Raw genomic sequence first — 20,225 nt, forward strand, 5'->3', positions numbered from 1 at the left:
TCACATGCTACGTAGATCCATTTTTAAACAAAATATTGCTGTTACTTTTTTTCGTCCGTGAAAGCTTTAATTATCAGTTTTCAATTCACAGTATTAGTATCCCTGTCCTTCATCACTGGCCAGAACTTGGTAGATTTGTGGGCCTTCATTCTCTACACAAAATTTTCTGAAATTAGATATGTTGAATTCTCAGTCCGAAGGCCGGTTCGATCCCGAACATACCTGTCATAGATAGCGCAGTGACTGGCAAGATGTGCAAGAATAATGAGGAGTGATGGAGTTTTCCGTTGTTGTCCCCTTGGAGAACGGAAGCTTTTACTCACATCAGTGTACCAGCTCCACTTATAAGCCCGCACTATTTCACTTTCATACTATTCCGCAGAGACTGATTGCGAAAGAAACGATGTTACTAACGTTGTTCATATCTCTGCTAAATTCATATTGTTTGAGGCCGATGACCTGCGATGTTAGGCCCCCTTAAAACAACAAGCATCAGCATCATCATCATCATCATCATCATCATCATCATCATCATCATCATCATCAAATTCATATTGTTAAAGCTAAGGATGAAAGTGACACAAAAATGGCTGTGACAAACTTGATCATGATCATATCAGAGATAAATTGTATCTCTTTATTTCACTTGGGACGGATTTGGACAATCTGAGATCAGGCGAGGATAGTTATTAATAGAATATTGCCAATAATAAATTAAATGACCCAAATCCAAACCCCTTTGAGCAACAGCCCCAAATGGCTACGGCCTACCACGCGACTGCTGCTCACCTAGATGGCTTGCATATTACGAGGTGTCGTGTGGTTAGCATGACGAATCCTCTCGGCCGTTATTCTTGGCTTTCTACACCGGGGCCGCCATCTCGCCGTCATAAGCGGAGTGGAACTCGAACCAGCCCTCAGATCCAGGCAAAATTCCTTGACTTAGCCTGGAGTCGAAGTAAGGACCTACGGGTAAGAGGCAGGCACGTTACCTCTATACTTCGGGACCTGTAATAATAAGTTAAAAGCTATATAAATATGTTGAAAAGTCTAATTGTCAGAGTATATCAACGATTCTTGTTGAATATAATCTACTCTTTCCTGACCTCCGTTTTAGAAGATTTATTTATTACTTAGTTACTTACATGTTGGTTGCGCTTCTGAAAGGTACAAGCATAGTAATTGGACACAATATACACATATGGTACTAATGCAATAAAATAATAATAATAATAATAATAATAATAATAATAATAATAATAATAATAATAATAATAATAATAATAATAATAATATAAATAATAATAATTTCGAGTTCATTTTAGTATTCTTTATCAACGAAACTCGATCCGACGTTATCAGTCTGCCCAGCCTGCTAAAATAATTTATTTCAAAATATAGAAAGGTGATGTTTTAGGTATTACAACCTGATCAGGTTTTATTTATGTAAGTTCTTTGCTGGAGTAACACCTTCCCACGTATCTATTTTTGATTGCTGGCTAATATTTCCAGAAGCTTACTTGAAGTAATGATCAACTGTAAATAATTATACGGTAATTACATTCAAACTACTAAACTACTGTATTTCATATCGCACTATATCGCAGGACAGCATTGAACAGTGACTTTGAATATGCAATTATTATTATTATTATTATTATTATTATTATTATTATTATTATTATTATTATTATTATTATTATTATTATTCTACCGCTTTCTCCCACACCTGTGCGTTCGCGAGCGCAAACTGCGTCGTACATGTGGATTTGACCCTGTTTTACGGCCGGATGCCCTTCCTGACGCCAAAACCCTATATTGAGGGATGTAATCACTATTGCGTGTTTCTGTGGTGGTTGGTAGTGTGGTGTGTTGTTTGAATATGACGACGAGAGTGTTGGGACGGACACATACACCCAGTTCCAGAGCCAGAAGAATTAATCGGAACCAATTAAAATTCCCGACCCGGCCGGGAATCGGACTCGGGACCCTCTAAACCGAAGGCCAGTACGCTGACCATTCGCTTTGAATATGCAATGTACAACAATATTAGTTCCTAGTAGTGTGTTTTAATAACACATTGAAATCAAACCATTAAAATAGAACAGCCTTTCATTCAACTCATGTAAGAGTCTGCCATATACTGTTCGAAGTGCACTATGGACAATAAAATTGTGGTGTAAATAATAATTTTGTCGTTACTGTACATATTACGTTATATGTATAAACATGATTTAGTTTATGATTAATTAAGTTTGTTATATCATTTTGCAAGGTTGAATTCTACATCACAAAACCTTTAATCCCGTGGTGATTTTGTATTCTAAGGTCATCTACACATCCTTATGGATTTAGTACGAAAATCTGGAAAATATTATGCACCAATGGTTACCATTCAGGCTATCAGGAATGGTTATTTATGTTTCTATGTTGAACTTACTTCCTTAGGCAGGATTCTTCTACTACAGGGCCATCCAAACAGCGCTCCCCGAGCGCTAGCGCTCTGGCCGCGCTCTAAGCCAGCGCTCCGAGCGCTTTGGGGAAAGGTAGTTTCGGTAATGGTGGGAGGAGCTTGGCTGGCTGAGCGAGCGGTCTGACCGCCGCGCCGAAGCGCTTTGTTGACAGCGTGTAACTAAATCAGTTTCGCAATTGTCATGACTGAACATCATACCAAAAAAAAGGAGTGGTGAAGCAGCAGCCTTTAAAGCAGAATGGGATATTTAATTTTTCTTTACAGCTTATAAAGGGCACGCCAAATGTATAGTGTGCCACCGAGATTTAATGTGTTTAAAAAACACAATTTGGAACGGCACCACAGTGCCAACCACATGGACGATTACGGTGATTTGACAGACGCCAATCGCCAATCGAAGTTGGAAGAATTGAAAGAAAATTTCAAGCAGCACTGTTCTGTAAGTATTATTGTTTTAATTTTAAAATGCCTGTTTACAAACGGGAATGAGAAATGATTGAATTAGTATGTGAAGAACACAAAAATTGTGACTTGCCGTATTTTTGTCTGACAGGAGGTTGAGGAGAGTGAGGTTGGTGGACCCAATTTACGAGCAACCTACAAATGTTCGCCGCGAATTGCCAAAGATGCGAAACACTTCACGGAAGGGAATGTAATCAAGGAGTGCCGAATGGACGCGGTGGCATGTATTTGTCCTGTGGAGCCAGTTGAAAAATTTGACAAAAGTCTTTCTCCTCAAACTGTGGCTCCCAGAATAGACGATATGGCCGTTGATATGGAACAGCAATTAATGGAGAGGGCAGCACATTTTGTATCCTTTTCCATCGCACTCGACAAATCAACCGACATTGCGAACACAGCTCAGCTCATTATTTTCATTTGAGGGGTGGATGACTATCTTCGAGTCAACGAAGATTTCCTAGACTTGGTAGCCCTCAAAGACACCACTGCCGGTTTCGATATTTTCCAAGCAATGGAGGGTGTTTTTGAGTCAATGGGATGGAAATGGGAGCGGTTGACGAGTGTAACGACGGATGGAGCTCCTGCTTTACGTGGTCTACGCACGGGTTCCTCAGCTATGTAAAATTAAAAATGGCTGAGAGCGGTAATACCCTAATGGCGGCGATCCAGTGCTTGAAACACCAGGAGTTCTGTCAATGTTCGGCTCAACGTACATTTGTGAGCGTTTCTTTTCGGTTCTTAAGCTGACCAAAAGTAAACAACATGGAACGATGAGCGATAGAAACTTGCGCAATTGTTTAAGAATAGCTGTGTCTAGAAATATGGTAGGCCTACTCAATTTGAAGAAAATTGTTTGCTCCAAAAGTAAAAGCTCGTAAAAACGACTGAGCAAAAGTCAGTCAAGGTCTGTACTGTCTGTTCATATTGGTATAATTTTGTTGAATTTTCCTCTCAGATATGATCAATTTCAGTTTTGAATAAATCACATTACTGTATTCTTTACTTAACACTTGATTTCGTTTCCTGCATATTCCATACATCGGTATATTAGTTATGGCAAAACAGCCCTGTCAATATGCAACACACCCACAAAAGCCGTTGGACGCACGACTGTACATACGTACGTACTGTATCTAGTCAGCGCGGTCCGAACATCGTCCGTCTCAGGTCTCCTCGCTGCCACACTGTAGTGCTGGTAGGGGAAGGAGCGCTAGTCTGACTGCCCAGTGCTCCCCGAGCGCGGGCGCGCTCTCGGAGCGCAATGGCTGGATGGCCCTGTTCTACTATCTGCGACTGACAAGAAGTCGCGGCAGCTTGCGGATATGACACAAGCAACAAACATTAGTCGTGCGAGTTTTCTGAAATGCATGCATGTTCATTATTAAACTGCTCACTGTGCAGTAATTACAGTAAATGTCAAACTAAAACACAATTGTCCTACCACTTTGAAACATCACAATGAAAATGCAAAATGCGACTTAATGTGTCTTTCAGCACAACGGGTCACATGTGATAAAATTAGAATTCAAGAATACAAATTAGGGCAAATATTCTGCTATAGGAAAATAAATTAGGGATTGGAAAACATTAAGACACAGCCAACTCGCTCTGTAAACTTTAAAGTAGAGAAGATTACAAAATGATAACATGATATGTTACGGTCAAGACATGAGTAAATAACTGGAATCACAGATATGACTTTTTGTGGATTATGTTATATTACACAGAGAAATAAATGTTACAGAACTGACAGCTCCTGCAAAACGACGGTGGTATCTGAAGGTGCTCAAATACGTCAGCCGCGTGTCGATAGACTTACCGGGACGTAAATGAAATGCGGGACTAAATTTCGGCACCTCAGCGTCTCCGAAAACCGTCAAAGTAGTTAGTGGGACGTGGGATGTAAAACAAATAAAATTCTTATTCTTATTCTTATTCTTATTCTTATTCGTATTCTTATTCTTATTCTTATTCTTATTCTTATTCTTATTCTTATTCTTATTCTTATTCTTATTCTTATTCTTATTCTTATTCTTATTCTTATTCTTATTCTTATTCTTATTCTTATTCTTATTCTTATTCTTATTCTTATTCTTATTCTTATAAAACCCAGTTTCTGAATTTCAGTTGTGTACGTGTACAATGTTACTTCCATTTCTGAGGTAAGAGTGTAAAGTCTACCTAATTTAGGTAGATGTAATTCATCTCTTGTCCCCTCGTACGAACTCCATGGCTATGAGACCCAACTAGATAAAAGACTAACTGAATGGGTGACTATATTTCTAGAAGAGGGGAATTCCTCAAGGCAGTATTTTTGGACCTTCATGTTTTCTTATGTATATACTAGCAAATGTACCCGTGCTTCACTACGGTATTCTACATTGTATACGGATATCGAAGTAAATCACTGCACATGCAGTGAATAAGATTTTTTAAATTGGATGTCTCTTGGCGTTATCCAAGAAACACCATAGGGAGGTCCGCATACGTTGTTTCCTATGTAAAGTGTGAGTTGCGGAGTTGTGATGATAACGACAGGTCCACTTGTCTACTGCAATTGACTATGCGTAACGTCAGTCATATTTGTATGGGTAAATTTGTTTATAATAGGGAGCACCCTTGCAAGGGGGCACCTTTGCCTACTGACAAAGAGCATTAGGTAAAGGAGTTTTGAAAAAAAAAGAGTGCACGCTCCCTTGCCTTCTGCTAGTCAAATCGAGAAGAGAATTATTCATTACAATGGTACACAGGAGTTGGAGGAGGACCCCATTCCTACTGCCAGTTAGAGACGATGTGGGGAGTACTGATTACAATAGCAGAGTCACTATTGATTTGTAAAGTATTAATTACAATGGCGGACACACCCCTTTTAGATCGCTAGAAATGAACTTCAGTGAATAAAGATAGATCGGCATACGCAAGTATATGCATGTTTACCTTGAATTACAGAATACCTGCTGCTAAACGGTGCATCATATAGAAAAACGGATTGTACGATAAGACGCCTCTGGCCTCATTTAGCGATCTAAATGGCTGATCCTATGATATTTCCTCGTATCTCATCTATTTAAAGGTAAGATTTTTAGAAACGTTTAATAGGGTGAACTTTGTGTAAGTTTTTCACACAGTGAATTACGTTTCAGATACTTACGCGACAGCTTCAGACATAGAATTTGGCTCACATGTGGCTACTGGGTTGGCCAATATTCGTGTAGAATTTGTTGATCCTATCTTTCCTATAAGTGATTCAACCATCAGTTTTACGTGTACAAAGTGCAAGATTTAGATAAATTCAGAAATAGAGCCAAATTTAACGTGTAAAGGATAGAGATACGACAAAAACTCATATGAACAAAGTTGTAGATCACTACAATTTGAACGGAGACTGAGCCATCCGTTGTGTGATGCGACTTGCCGTTTAGCCACCAAATACCCCGAAAGAAGGACTGCACCGTTATTAAAGTAGCTTCCGTATTTCGATATTTTTCGGGGGTAAAAATACAAATTTTAAACATCTCGTAAATTTTCCATCGATTACACGCTAAAAGCTATAATTTTGCCAAATTCCAATTATTTAACTCGTCCGGCAGATTGTTCCGCCATCTTGATGTGGGGGAGGGGGTTAAAAATTTGGACTTTCAGGAAACTTTTAAGCCCATGAAACCTATAGGTTATCGTTTTGGATAAATATATCCGACTGCGTTCTTATGCAGATTTGAAACTCCCAGCGTGTCCCCATCAGAGAATTTTGAGAATTTTCGATTTTTCTTGGGATCCTGAAGTCATCAGCTTGTCTGGTTATACCAAGTTTTAAGTCTCTAAGATGCCTGGAAAACGCCTGTTTTCATTTTCATGCCTTAATTATCTTATGAATATATATAGATACAATACAGTATATGTAGATCGCTCAAAACTGACTTACAATTATTAATATGGATTATATTTCACCAGCTTTCCTATAGGTTTAAGGGCGTATTACTCCCATAGTATATTTTTCAGCTAGTGTCATACTTGAAAGTCATACTGGAACATACACACGTCCATTATCTCGGTCTTTTTGGATAATTTATTTTTCACCCTTTCTCACCCCGTACGCCAAAGGGGGCTGAAGTTGGACTTAAACAAATCCGGAATGTTACTATTCATCTCAGCGACCCTGAAAACTATGGATTCGACACTATTTCGATTATTTTTATATCTCAATCACCCCTCGCCCTCCACCCAAAAGAGGGTTGAACTTGAACATTAAAAGATTCCGGAGTGTCACTATTCACTTCAGCGACCCAGAAAACTATGGATTCGACACTACTTTCGATGATTTTTATATCTCACCCCCTCGCTACCCGCCGCTAAGGGTTTCTGGGGTGTATTAACCCCCACGTGGTTTGTCTCATGATATTAAAAATCCAGAGGGTACAATTCACTTCGCCGGCCCCGAAAACTATTTATTCGACACTATTTACGATGAATTTTATATATCACTCCCCCTCGCTCCCACCCCAGATGGAGATGAACATGGATATTAAAACATTCCGGAGTGTCACTATTCATTTCAGCGAGCCCGAAACGTATGGATTCGACACTACTTTCAATGATTTTTATATCTCACCCCCTCGCCCCCCACCCTTAAGGGTTCCTGAGGTGTCTTACTCCCACGTGATTTGTCTCCTGATACTAAAAATCCGGAGTGTGCAATTCACCTCGGCGACCCCGAAAACTATGTATGCGACACTATTTTCGATTAATTTTGTATATCACTCCCCGCTCGCCCCCACCCCAGAGGGGGCTGAACTTGAATATTAAAAATTCCGGAGTGTCGCTATTCATCTCAGCGACCCCGGAAAGTATGGATTCGGCAATACTTTCGATGACTTTTATATCTCAGCCCCCTCGCCCCAACGCCCCTAAGAGTTTCTGGAGTGTATTACCCCCACGTGGTATGTCTCCTGATACTAAAAATCTGTAGTGATACTGTTCATCTCAGCGACCACGAAAACTATGGGTTCGACACTATTTTCAATTATTTTAATCACTCCCCCATCGCCACCCCTCCCCCACCACGAAGGGGGCTGAAGTTGTACTTAAACAAATCCCCGAATGTTACTATTCATCTCAGCGACTCTGAAAACTATGGATTCGACACTATTTCGATTATTTTTATATCTCAATCACCCCTCGCCCCCCATCCAAAAGAGGGTTGAACTTGAACATTAAAACATTCCGGAGTGTCACTATTCACTTCCGCGAGCCCGAAAAGCATGGATTCGACACTACTTTCGATGATATACAGTATTTCACCCCTTCTCTCCTCGCTCCTAAGGTTTTCTTGGCTGTCTTACCCCCACGTGTTTTGTTGTATGTCCGGCGCTCCCTTCTCGCTCCGCCAGCCAGCTACACGCGCGCCAGTGTGTCATTCTTCTAGCCTCGACGCGCAGCCCTCAGTGCGCGTGCCTGGACAGTCGTGTGTGTACTATAAAGAGGAACTCCCAGCCTGTCCTGATGCCCACTTGCCCCGGTGTCCAGCTCCAGAATACACCCTACGTCGAGCACGGAGGCTACTCCTCTTGAAAATGTGCTTCGGCCAGGTGGACTGAATTTCTGGCAGTACGAGGTCTCACCTCTGGTCACCGCTCCTCTTCCGCTGCCCATATCCAGTCATACTATTACATACCGTCATATTTCCCTAATTAATGCAAGCTCCCTTGGTTTCGCCAAGTAAGAATTCTTTCAACATTGAACTTGCTTTTATGAACTCAGCAAGGAAGGATTTTCCAAAACATTTATGTCAGTACTTCTGATAGTTTTCGACTATCGACTTTTCTTATCACAAGGACTATCTTTTCGAGATAGAAGTGGATGTAAATACTGCAAACTTGTATATAGTGTACAAAAGATAGACTCTTTCTCAAGATTCCTAATTCATTTTGCTTCAAGTTAAATTTCAGTTTTATTTGTGTAAATAGTGTATTTTGCATTTGAAGCGAATAATAAAGTTGTGTTTTGTAAATCTCAACCTTGGTTACAACATGTTTTGTCTCCTGATACTAAAAATCCAGTGTGTTCAATTCACCTCAGCGACCCCGAAAAGTATGTATTCGACACTATTTTCGTTAATTTTGATATATGACCCCCTCGCCCCTAGGGTGTTCGGGGTGTCTTACTCCCTCGCGGTTTGTCTCCTGATACTAAGTCATAAGTGTACCAAGTTTGGTTGAAATTGCTCCAGTGGTTTAGGAGGAGATGTGTCATCTACACACCAACACACACACACACACACACACACATCCATGACACACATATATCCATATTATATATAGTAAGAAGAAGAAGAAGATGATACGATTTTGATGTATAGCTTTTCGATTATTTTTGTATCTCACCCCCTTCGCTCCCCATTTGGACTTTTAAAAAATCCGGAGTATTACTATTCATCTCAGAGACCCTGAAATCTATGTATTCGACACTGCTTTTAATTATTTCTCTATCTCAGCCCCCCATCGCTCTCCACCTAAAAGGGGACTGAACTTGGACTTTAAAAAATTCTGGAGTACTACTTTTCAATTCAGTGAACCCGAAAACTATGAATTCGGCACTATTTTTGATTATCTTTATACCTAACACCCCTGACCACCTCCCTTAAGAGCGCTAGGTATGGCTTACCCCCACAGTACTCGTCTCCCGATAGTACGTCTACCAAGTTTCGTTGAAATTCCTCCCGTGATTTAGGACGAGACGTGTCATTTACACACACACTCCCACACACCCACAAATACACATACATCCATTTTTATATATAGTAAGATACATGGTATGAGTAAAGAACTGGAATTATTTTTTACTGATGATGTTATTCTGTATAGAGTAATAAATATTACAAGATTGTGAGGAACTGCAAAAAGACCTCGACAATGTGAGACGGACAGCAGACAATGATATGATGGTAAACGGGGCGAAAAGTCAAGTTGAAAGTTTCTCTAAAAGAAGAAGTCCCTTCAGTTTTAATCACTGTGTTGATGGAGTGAAAGAGCCCCATGGGAATCCCTGAAAGTACCTTAGTATTAATATATATCGATCGGGATAATCACATAAACAAGGTTGAAAATACAGGTTAAAGACCTTTTCCTATGGTTTTGAAGATATTTATGAAATGTACCAAGGATTTCATTTTCATTAGTTCCTCAAACGAGTCTGGCATCAGAAAGTGTACCCGGCCGTCAAAATAAGCCATATACATTCACCTCACATCGTCCTCGATCCCGTATCAAGAAACGGAACGAAGGGGTACAAAAAGAAAGAATAAGAATGTGAAGGAGAAGGCAAATGAATCACCGGTAAGACCTCAATTAGAGTGTATGGGGCCCGCACCAGGATTACTTGATACGCGAACTGGAAATGATCCAAAGGAAGGCAGCACGATGTGTCCTCGGTGATTTCCGACGAAAAAGTAGCGTTACGAAAATGTTGCAAAGTTTGGGTTTTATAAATATGCGCATTTTGAAAATCACGAACTTCATTTCTGCTGATATGATACATTCACCGGCAACCTTAATTGTTTACATGGCAACAGGTTTGGTTTCGTATATTCTGTTCTCTTTTCAGCTTGTGTTTGTAGTGGTTCTTATTTTGTATATTTAGTTATAATTCGTATCTTCTATAAGGCGTCCCGTGAAGGATATATATAAAAATGTTATTAATGACAGAAGTAAAAACAAGCTGAAATTTGGTATGGATATATCCCAGATTTTCATTTCAAACACAGGCTTATTCTGATTGTCCTATAATTAACAATTTTAAAATGACGGCCATTAACGTGTAAGCATTTTCTGAACTAGTGCATGTTTTATCGAAAAATAATTCTTCCGATTGCAGGCTCACAACTATGCCAACCCGAAACGCTCTGCTAACTCGATCAGCGCGCTGACCATTGATTCTGATATACCTTCTCTCTGAGCCTTCATTCAAATACATTATCAACGCTTAGTTTTGTTCGCCTCCATGGCTAAATGTTGAGCGTGTTGGCCTTTCGTCTAAGGGGTCCCGGGTTCTTTTCCCGGTCGGATCGGGGCCTTTAACCTCCATTGGTTAATTCTGATGGCTCAGAGGCTAGGTGTGTATGCTTTCCTTAGTATTAGAATTCGTCATAGATTGGACCCCATCCTCACAAACACACTCGGAAAACCTGCACCAGGCCTCTCCTCAGGCCGCACGCCAATTAATTACTATCTGAATGGAAGTCATCCACTGTTGACTAATACACATGGACCAGTGTTATACTTAACATCCCTAGTATATTCATCCCTATGTCCAAATGATGTCAGCTCCGGGATTATAAATGTGCCAATGCAATTCAGATGCCAGGTAATATAGTAAAGATCATTCTCTTGACTATCTAATGGTAAGTTATATTATTTATTGTTTTGTTCATGGCCAGCTTGAGCTCTGGCATATCTATACTGTATTCTAATATCTGAAAAATGTCAGAGCACATTCATTCTCTGATCGCACACGACCTTTCTGACAAGGCACATATCAAACTGTACGGTAGTTCACGTCACGTCAGAGCAGTTATATGGTTTGTTCAGTGAAGGAGAGCTATTGTGGCGTTTCCAAGTGAGCGGTGGAGTGCAATCGAACTCTCATGTCCCATGACATTTTCAAGATGAACTGAAATCTAGCCGATGATATACAACCTACGTTGGGAGCAAAATTCATATTGAATACAATACTTAGTTTCACTTTCCTTATTGAATACTTGCTAATCTATAATCAAAAATTATTTCTTGAAAAATATTTTTCATACTTATCTTCCTTTATTTTTTAGAATTGGCTTTACGTCGCACCGACACAGATATGACTTATGGCGACGATGGGAAAGGAAAGGAATAGAAGTGGAAAAGAAGCGGTCGTGGCCTTAATTAAGGTACGGCCCCGGCATTTGCCTGGTGTGAAAATGGGAACCTACGGAAAGCCATCTTCAGGACTGCCGAAAGTGGGGTTCGAACCCACTATCTCCCGGATACAAGATCACAGCTGCGCGCTTCTAACGACACGGGCAACTCGCCCGGTTATATATCTGCATTACGAACTATCACAATATAGTTCACTCATATTGGTATAAAGTGACAATATTGTTGTTATTGTGCTTTAAACCAAAGTTAATGTTGGTTAACATTTTAACTTGCTACTATGAGAAGTATTAACAACGAATGTTGTTGGTGACACGGCTACAGCAAAAGGCAAAGATTGGGGAGGAGACGTCCGTGGAATTAGTTAAAGTACATTTACCTTATGTGAAAATGTGAAACCCCGGAAAACCATCCTCAAGTCTGCCGACGGTTGTGTGCCAACCAACCATCTTCCAAATACAAGTGCACAGCTACACGACCCGTATCACGCAACCAACTCGCTGGGTGCAGCGGTCGTGGATTAGGATGGCTTCTCAAAGCTTCCAATGTCTTATCGAACTCATGCCATCCTGCATTGCCGCGATCATCAGGGCGAAGGATAGGTCCTACACACTATTGTGCCATTACACTATTCCTGCAATCAAACTCAATCGAATTCAGACGGATGCGACTACTAGTAATGAAGTTACACACAATGAATAAAGGAATTGAAAGTAACGCAATGTCGGAAGGAATGAAATCGCCGTGGCAGTAACCAAGACAGAATAGATATTCGAATTGTTAAGGATGACTGTTTCAAAATACAAATGAAAGCCTAACTCAAGTACATGGATGTATTCTGAAGAAGAAGTAGTAAAATCGCGTCAATTTTTTGGAAATAGTGAAGGAAATAAGAAAGAAAAGCTGTTTATAGGACATAAATAAGCCGACAGCGTACGAAAATATAATAATATTTAACAAATACGTGTAAAGAAATAAAATACGCCGCATAAACTGATTCGCAGCAGCAAACAAGAAGAGCAACGACAAGGTCGTGATTTCAAGAAATAATATTCATTATACCTCACTAGGTACGATAAACAACTATTAAAGCCATTCTTTACTATAACAAATTGAAATATCTGCAGACATACCGGAGATCTAATAGAAACATTGCTATTATACGAAGTTATATTAAGCGGAATCCAATTATATAATTCATGTTAGAAGGCTTTGAGTTTTCGAAGGAAACAACGGCTTACTAACGAGATTGGGAGTCGATTATCTGGATGATTCCGAACTGGACCGACATGCCTGAGGTGACCCCTGGCCACGATGACATCAACGATGCCGGCCAAGCAGAATGACAAGAATCCCGAGCTCTAGAGGACGGCCAAATGATAAATATCATTCCGGAAAGCGACGGAAAAAGATAAGTTTTCTAAAATCATTGCTTTTACTCGCTCCATTCCTACTGACGTCATTGTAATGATCTATGTTCATTTCAGTTGGGAAAACCACTAAACAGTCGTTCTGAGGATGTAGAAAGGCAGGGGAAAAGTGAGTGTCTGCCATTGTAATGAAATTCCCTAACCTGATTGTGACTGATGGTAGGTGATTTCTACGTCGCGTTTCTAGGGTAATGTTAAGAGCTATGCAATTTAATGCAGTGTTGCCCACAACGTGTAGACTACCTAAGCTACAATTCTGTATACAGTGTCGAATTCAGTAGCGAAGCAACGGGTACATCAGCTAGTTCGGACTAAAATGTGCTTAAATGTCAACGACAATGGTTAAGAGTTCTTAACAATTACAAATAACAATTATTGAAATTTCCTAAATCTACTTAACTGCAACTAATATAAGTGTTATGGTGTTTTAATTTTGTATTGAAGTTTGTTTTTGCAATAAATGCTCCTGACAAAAAAAAAGTGTTCCATTTCACGAAATTACATAACATAAGAAACTTAAGCCTTATTTTTTATTTTTGCTAATAAAGATGAGATAACATTTTGGTAGTGACTTTCTTATTCCAGTACAACGATTGGAAAAAACCGTTATCACAGTAATGAATAACTGTTAAAATATCAAGAAATATCATGAAATCATCTTATTTACCCTACTGGTTGCTGGGCTGCCATCTGGTTGAAGCCCAAACTGCATCTAATTATAGTCAGTACATCTCATGTGTTATTAGAAATCAGGGGAAATTGCGTGAGTTGACTGCGCAGTTTCAGCTACGTCACTTGAGTTTGCATTCGGGAGGTTACTCACTTTCATCTATCCTGTCCGATCTCCCTTGGTCAAGTCTACTTCTTTTCAGATCCTGATGGTATTAGGTATCCTTTTTACGCCCTTCGTAGCCCTTGTCTTTCTCTGGCCAATACCTTTATTTTTCGAAGTGTTGGGCCCCTTTCGCTTTTCCCGCTGTTTAGTGTTAATAGAGGGTGGTTGCCCACATGTACTTCCTCTTAAAACAACAATCATCACCACCACATATGTATATAAATAACGTTGTAGGGGTCCGCTGTCTGTAATTTCGTTTGTTTTGCAAATTTTTCAGATATTTATCAAATTTAGGTCAACTCAAGACCGTATAAGTGGTTTTTAGCTTTCGTGTCTGTTTGTTTGTCTGTTTGTCTGTTTGTTGCACCATCACGGCAAAACTGCTGGATAGATCTCGACCAAACCTCATATATAGAGTATACTGGTCCAGGGGAAGGTTTAGGTATGCATATGATTTGGAAATCACTTGATAGAATTGGGGTTTATAAGGAAACCACAACAGTTTTCTTCAATTTTCTCTTATACTACCGGTGTTGATTTTCTGTAAAACCGTGGACTACATGTGAAATGTCCCTTCATTTTAAACAACTTTTGTTTGAGTATAATTTCGCTTACTCTTCAAATGACGGAGAAAATTACTACTTTGTGCGGATTTCATGCTCTGCATTGAGTGACGACAGACCGACAACGAACCTACCGGTTACCATGGCAACGTCTTTGGCTGCTTTCCAGCAGTGAAGTAACATAGATTAATGTAATTTTCTTCAAAATTCCTGTAAACTCGTGGTTGTTCCTTGCGTAGAGGACGAGAGAGACGTCATGCTGCCATTCTGCGGAATATTTGCAGAATCCCGTTGGAGGTTACAATCGTCGTCGAATAGCTTTAAATGGACTGTGAACATTTGAATAGTACAGCGGAGTGTAGACCAAGATTTCGCACCATAAGGTGTTTTCTGGCATTTGCTATAAATTTTGCTGTTTTCAGCTTTAACTTTTTGCCTCTGTCTTGCCTCTTTAGATTTAAATAATATCACCAAAAGTCATCCTCTTATCTGTTTACCTAAGAATCCCTGCTCCTAAATTTCTCCTCTGTTTATGACTTCTTATATCCTAACTCATATAATCACAATTTGGTGAGGGGCATTTCATTTTACAATACATCCACTTGGTATTTACAAAGGGCCATCTGTCCTATCCGGCTATCCTCAGTTATAATCCTATTTTCTATTAATTTCAACTTTGTTAACTGTAATATTTTCTTCCTTAATTACTCCGTATGTATGCGAGTGCCAATCCAGAAACCTGGACACTCTTTGCTTTGAGGAAAAATTGCAATCTGGCCCCGGAACATATCGTAATATGGAGGCAATTTCAATGACGATGCAGACCTTCGTTTCGGGATAATTGGTGGCTAAACGGTAAGTCGTATCACAAAACAGAATGCACAATCGCATTGCAATTTCGAGAGATCTACAACTTTGGTCCTATGACATATTGTCGTATCTCGATCTCTTATACGTTAGATAGAGCTATATTTCTCAATTTTAAGTTAATTTTGTACTTTTTACACGCATTTCTTATCGTTTGGCACACTTAAAGGAAAGATGGAATCGTCAAATGCGGTATGCACATTGACACGACCAGTGATCACATGTTAGCCAAATTTTATGATTTAATAATGTTATTATCTTTACGTTCCTCGTAAGTACGTTACTCGTACTTTTACGGTTTTCGGAGACGCCGAGGTGCCGAAATTTAGTCCCGCAGAAGTTTTTTACGTGCCAGTATTTGAGCGCCTTCAAATACCACCGGACTGAGTGAGGATCGAATCTGCCAAGTTGCGGTCAGAAGGCCAGCACCTCAACCGCCTGAGCCACTCAGACCGGCAATTTAATTATTCCAGCTGCTGCATAAGTATCCGAAAAAGAAAGTAATGGGTGAAAACTCTACCCGGATTTCACCCAATTTAATGCTGCTAATTCAATCTAACTCATAAATAAATGTCATGGGACCAACCATGTAGAAAACTAAAGGGACGTCTGGTGACGGAATCCGTTTGTTGATATGACCTACCATTTAAAAGCAGTAAATCTAAAAATGAAGGTCTGCACTTATAAACATGCTCATGCTTATGTATATAAATAAAAAACTTCGTTTGATTTGCCAATTTTTCAGATATTTATCCGATTTAGGTCAACTCAAGGCCGTATCAGTGGTTTTAAGCTTTTGTGTCTGTTTGTCTGTTTGTCCGTCTGTTCCACCATCACGGCGAAAAGGCTGGATAGATCTCGACCAAAATTCACATATAGAGTGTACTGATCCAGAGGGAGGTTTAGATATGCATATGGCTTAAAATCACTGAATAGAATGTGGGTTTATAGGGACACAACAACAGTTTCTTTCCATATTCTCTTATACTACTGATTTTCTGTAAAATCCGTGGACTACATGCGGAACATCCCTTGTACGTTACGTCCCTTTGTTACATACATTATTTCGCTTGGTCACTCCACACTCTTTCCTTTGAGTGAGTATTCGAGGCTGTTCAAATGTATTGCTATTAGTCCCCGAAAAATATCGAAATATGGAGGCAATTTCCTCGACGGTTCAGACCTTCGTTTCGTGGTAACTGCTTTCTAAACCATAAGTCATTTCACAAAGCAGATTAGAAAATTGCTGCTCAATTTGGAGAGATCTTCAACTTTGGTACTATGCCTTATTGTCGTATCTCGATTCTTTATATTTAGGATAGCGCAGCATGTCTCGGTTACAGTCAAATCTCTCCAACTCGAGTGGGACTGTCGTTAGGAAAGGGGGCCTGACATTATAATGAAAACTACCCATCTCTATTGCGAATATCAGCTGGTAAGTGAGCCTGCCGTTATTGTAGAAACTTCAGAACTCAATTGTGAATGACAGGAGGAAATGTGACCTCCCATTATCATCTAAATTTCTCCAACTTGCACCTTACATGGGAAACAACGTACGGGGTTTTGCCCGTTTTATTTCTCGGATATCGCTATGGGACGTGCAATTTAATATAATCTTATTTACTGCGTGTGCAGTAACTTACGTAGAACTCCGTATACAAGGTATAGTACCGTAGCGAAGCACGGTTACATTTGCTAGTCAACAATAAAATTACACTGAGAGGCTATTGTTGTTAGTTGAGTTGTGCTCTGTTTCTTCTGCTGCTACTCATCTCCGTTATGTAGTGTTACTAATGTAGTTGCAGAAGTTAATCCGTTAACGACTGATTCACGTCAGTAAGTTACAATGTAAAATCAAAATAGTATTTATATTTTCTGGTAGAAATGATTGTTTATTGTTGGTCTCTGTTGATAAGATAACAGCAAGATTTAGTGAGGTCTAAACTTATTGTACACCGTTCACATAGCAATGCACATGCCAATGATAATACTTAGAAGCTTGCTGGCATTAATATGCGCGTGTTCTGAATAGTTTTCATGCAAATGAGAATCTAAGTAAGAATCACAAGATCGGAACATTACCTTGGTAGTTGTATGAACTCACAGGTATGAGAAGTACTTCACATCTGGCTGATATGAAAGAAAGAGGTATGTGACATACCCAAGGAAAGAATTCTCCCATTAGTTACTATCCCCGTGATCCTCAGCCATAACAAGTTAACAGAGGGTGGCAGAATTAAAATCATTCGACATAGTCTACACCAAAAACTGAAAATTTGGATAATGGGGACGACGGGACGTGCATTGTCATTTCAGTTACGAGTTATGAATATCAAAATGTTGACATATAATTTTAGTAAATGTGTGTTCACAAAAAAAAAAAAAAAATGAAAGGCAGATTGTGTGACTAAATTAGTTCCAAAATTAATTTAACTTGGTTCATTAAATATAATACAGGATGCAACACAATACGACCAAAGAAACACTGGCACTGAAGACAAGCTTGCTGAAAATTTTGATCAAGTGGAATGCATAGCGAAACGGAGTCAGAGAGTTCAGACTCGACACCGTCTTTTCTTTGGAGACTGAGGTCACTGTGAGACAGCGTTAGACAGGGCTTTAGGAAAATGAACTTTGCGTGTACTGTGAGTTTATAGTGAAGACTCGGGAACTGGTTTAGTAGAAGTTACTTCCACTGATAGGTTGGTATTGCTAGACGCTGTACACCTACGCCTAGGTGTTGTCACAAGTGACTCAGTGCTGAGCTTGGAGAGCATTGCTCTTCTGGATTACTGATCACAAACACAGGCTTTAGTCGATCGCGGGAGACGGTTGATACCGGTGTCCAAAATCTCTTTTTGAATTTTAATTTCAATTGCACAATTAATTATTACACAGCATGCAACATGATACGACCAAAGAAACACTGACACTGAAATCCCCTCGTCTCCAAGCTTTCTGAAAACACAATACACAGATTATAGAGTCGGTGGATTGGTAGAACAGATTCACAGATCTTACACTTGATATCGTCCTTTCTTAGGAGACTCAGCTCACTAGAGTTCGATTTTTGGAACTCTTCTAACTGTTTTCAATGTTCTGTCATTAGTCATTGCTTAATTCAAAAGGACCGAGCTCGATAGCTGCAGTCGCTTAAGTGCGGCCAGTATCCAGTAATCGGGAGATAGTGGGTTCGAACTCCACTGTCGACAGCCCTGAAAATGGTTTTCTGTGGTTTCCCATTTTCACACCAGGCAAATGGGCTGTACCTTGATTAAGGCCACGGCCGCTTCCTTCCCATTCCTAGGCCTTTCCTATCCCATCGTCACCGTAAGACATATCTGTGTCGCTGCGACGTAAAGCAAAATAGCAAAAAAAGAATCAAAAGGGATATTTTGAGTTGCAAGTTGCAAGTTAAAAGAACTATGCAGACATCAATTTTTATAAAAATTGTGTAACAAATGTATTTGTGAGAGGCAGTGGTGTAAGCTGCTAAAACTGAAAACTCTTCTCCTGAAAAGTAATGGATTTTGAATTGTAACCCTTTTGTTCTCGGCCTTCAATTTCTTCGTTAATTGGCCGTAAGTCTCGTGCTTATCGCACAAATTATCTGAATCTGATTTCACGAGTAATGCCGGCGTATTACGATCACCAGCGTGTCATGCACAATCACCAAAGAAAACTTTCCCAGTCATTCTCAGAGAGGTATTTATGTGTAAAACGAAGTACAGTATCGATGGGTTCCTTGATTCAAGAACTGGAAAAAATCCAAAGGAAAGCAGCTCGATTTGTTCTGGGTGATTTCTGACAAAAGAGTAGCGTTACAAAAATGTTGCAAAGTTTGGGCCGGGAATACTTGGGAGAAAGGAGACAAGCTACTCGACTAAGTGGTATGTTCCGAGCTGTCAGTGGAGAGATGGCGTGGAATGACATCAGAAGACGAATAAGTTTGAGTGGTGTCTTTAAAAGTAGGAAAGATCAGATCACAATATGAAGATAAAGTCGGAATTCAAGAGGACAAATTGGGGCAAATATTCGTTTATAGGAAGGGGAGTTAGGGATTGGAATAACTTACCAAAGGAGATGTTCAATAAATTTACAATCTCACTGAAATCATTTAAGAAAAGGCTAGGAAAACAAAAGATGTGGAATCTGCCACCTGGGCGACTGCCCTAAATGCAGATCAATAGTGATTGATTGATTGGTTGATTGATTGATTGATTGATTGATTGATTGATTGATTGATTGATTGATTGATTGATTGATTGATTGATTGATTGATTGATTGATTGATTGATTGATTGATTGATTGATTGATTGATGCGAAAACTTTTTTGAATTGTAAAACAGGCAGTGTATTACACTTGCCGACAGACCTCGGATAACATGGAGTCTTTGAATACAGGATCGTGGAAAGTGTTATACTGTAATTTACTACGGAAGGAAATCTATTCTGAAGTAGTAAGGGCATATTTATTTTCCGAAGTAATATCCATCTTAGGCCTACAGTCAACATATTCCGACGTTATTTCCAAGTATGGTTTAAATTTCATTAGATCCTTACTGGCTCTACCGCCAGCTGTCGTATATGGCCTAGGCGTAACTGACGAGGCATACTTGGGAAATGAAGAGTGAGTTAATTTCGCGTTGATTTCCTCACCAAGCCAGCTGTTGCTATTATGTATCAGT

This window comes from Anabrus simplex, chromosome 1 (genome assembly GCF_040414725.1).
Source record: "Anabrus simplex isolate iqAnaSimp1 chromosome 1, ASM4041472v1, whole genome shotgun sequence".
Taxonomy (NCBI): Eukaryota; Metazoa; Arthropoda; class Insecta; order Orthoptera; family Tettigoniidae; genus Anabrus; species Anabrus simplex.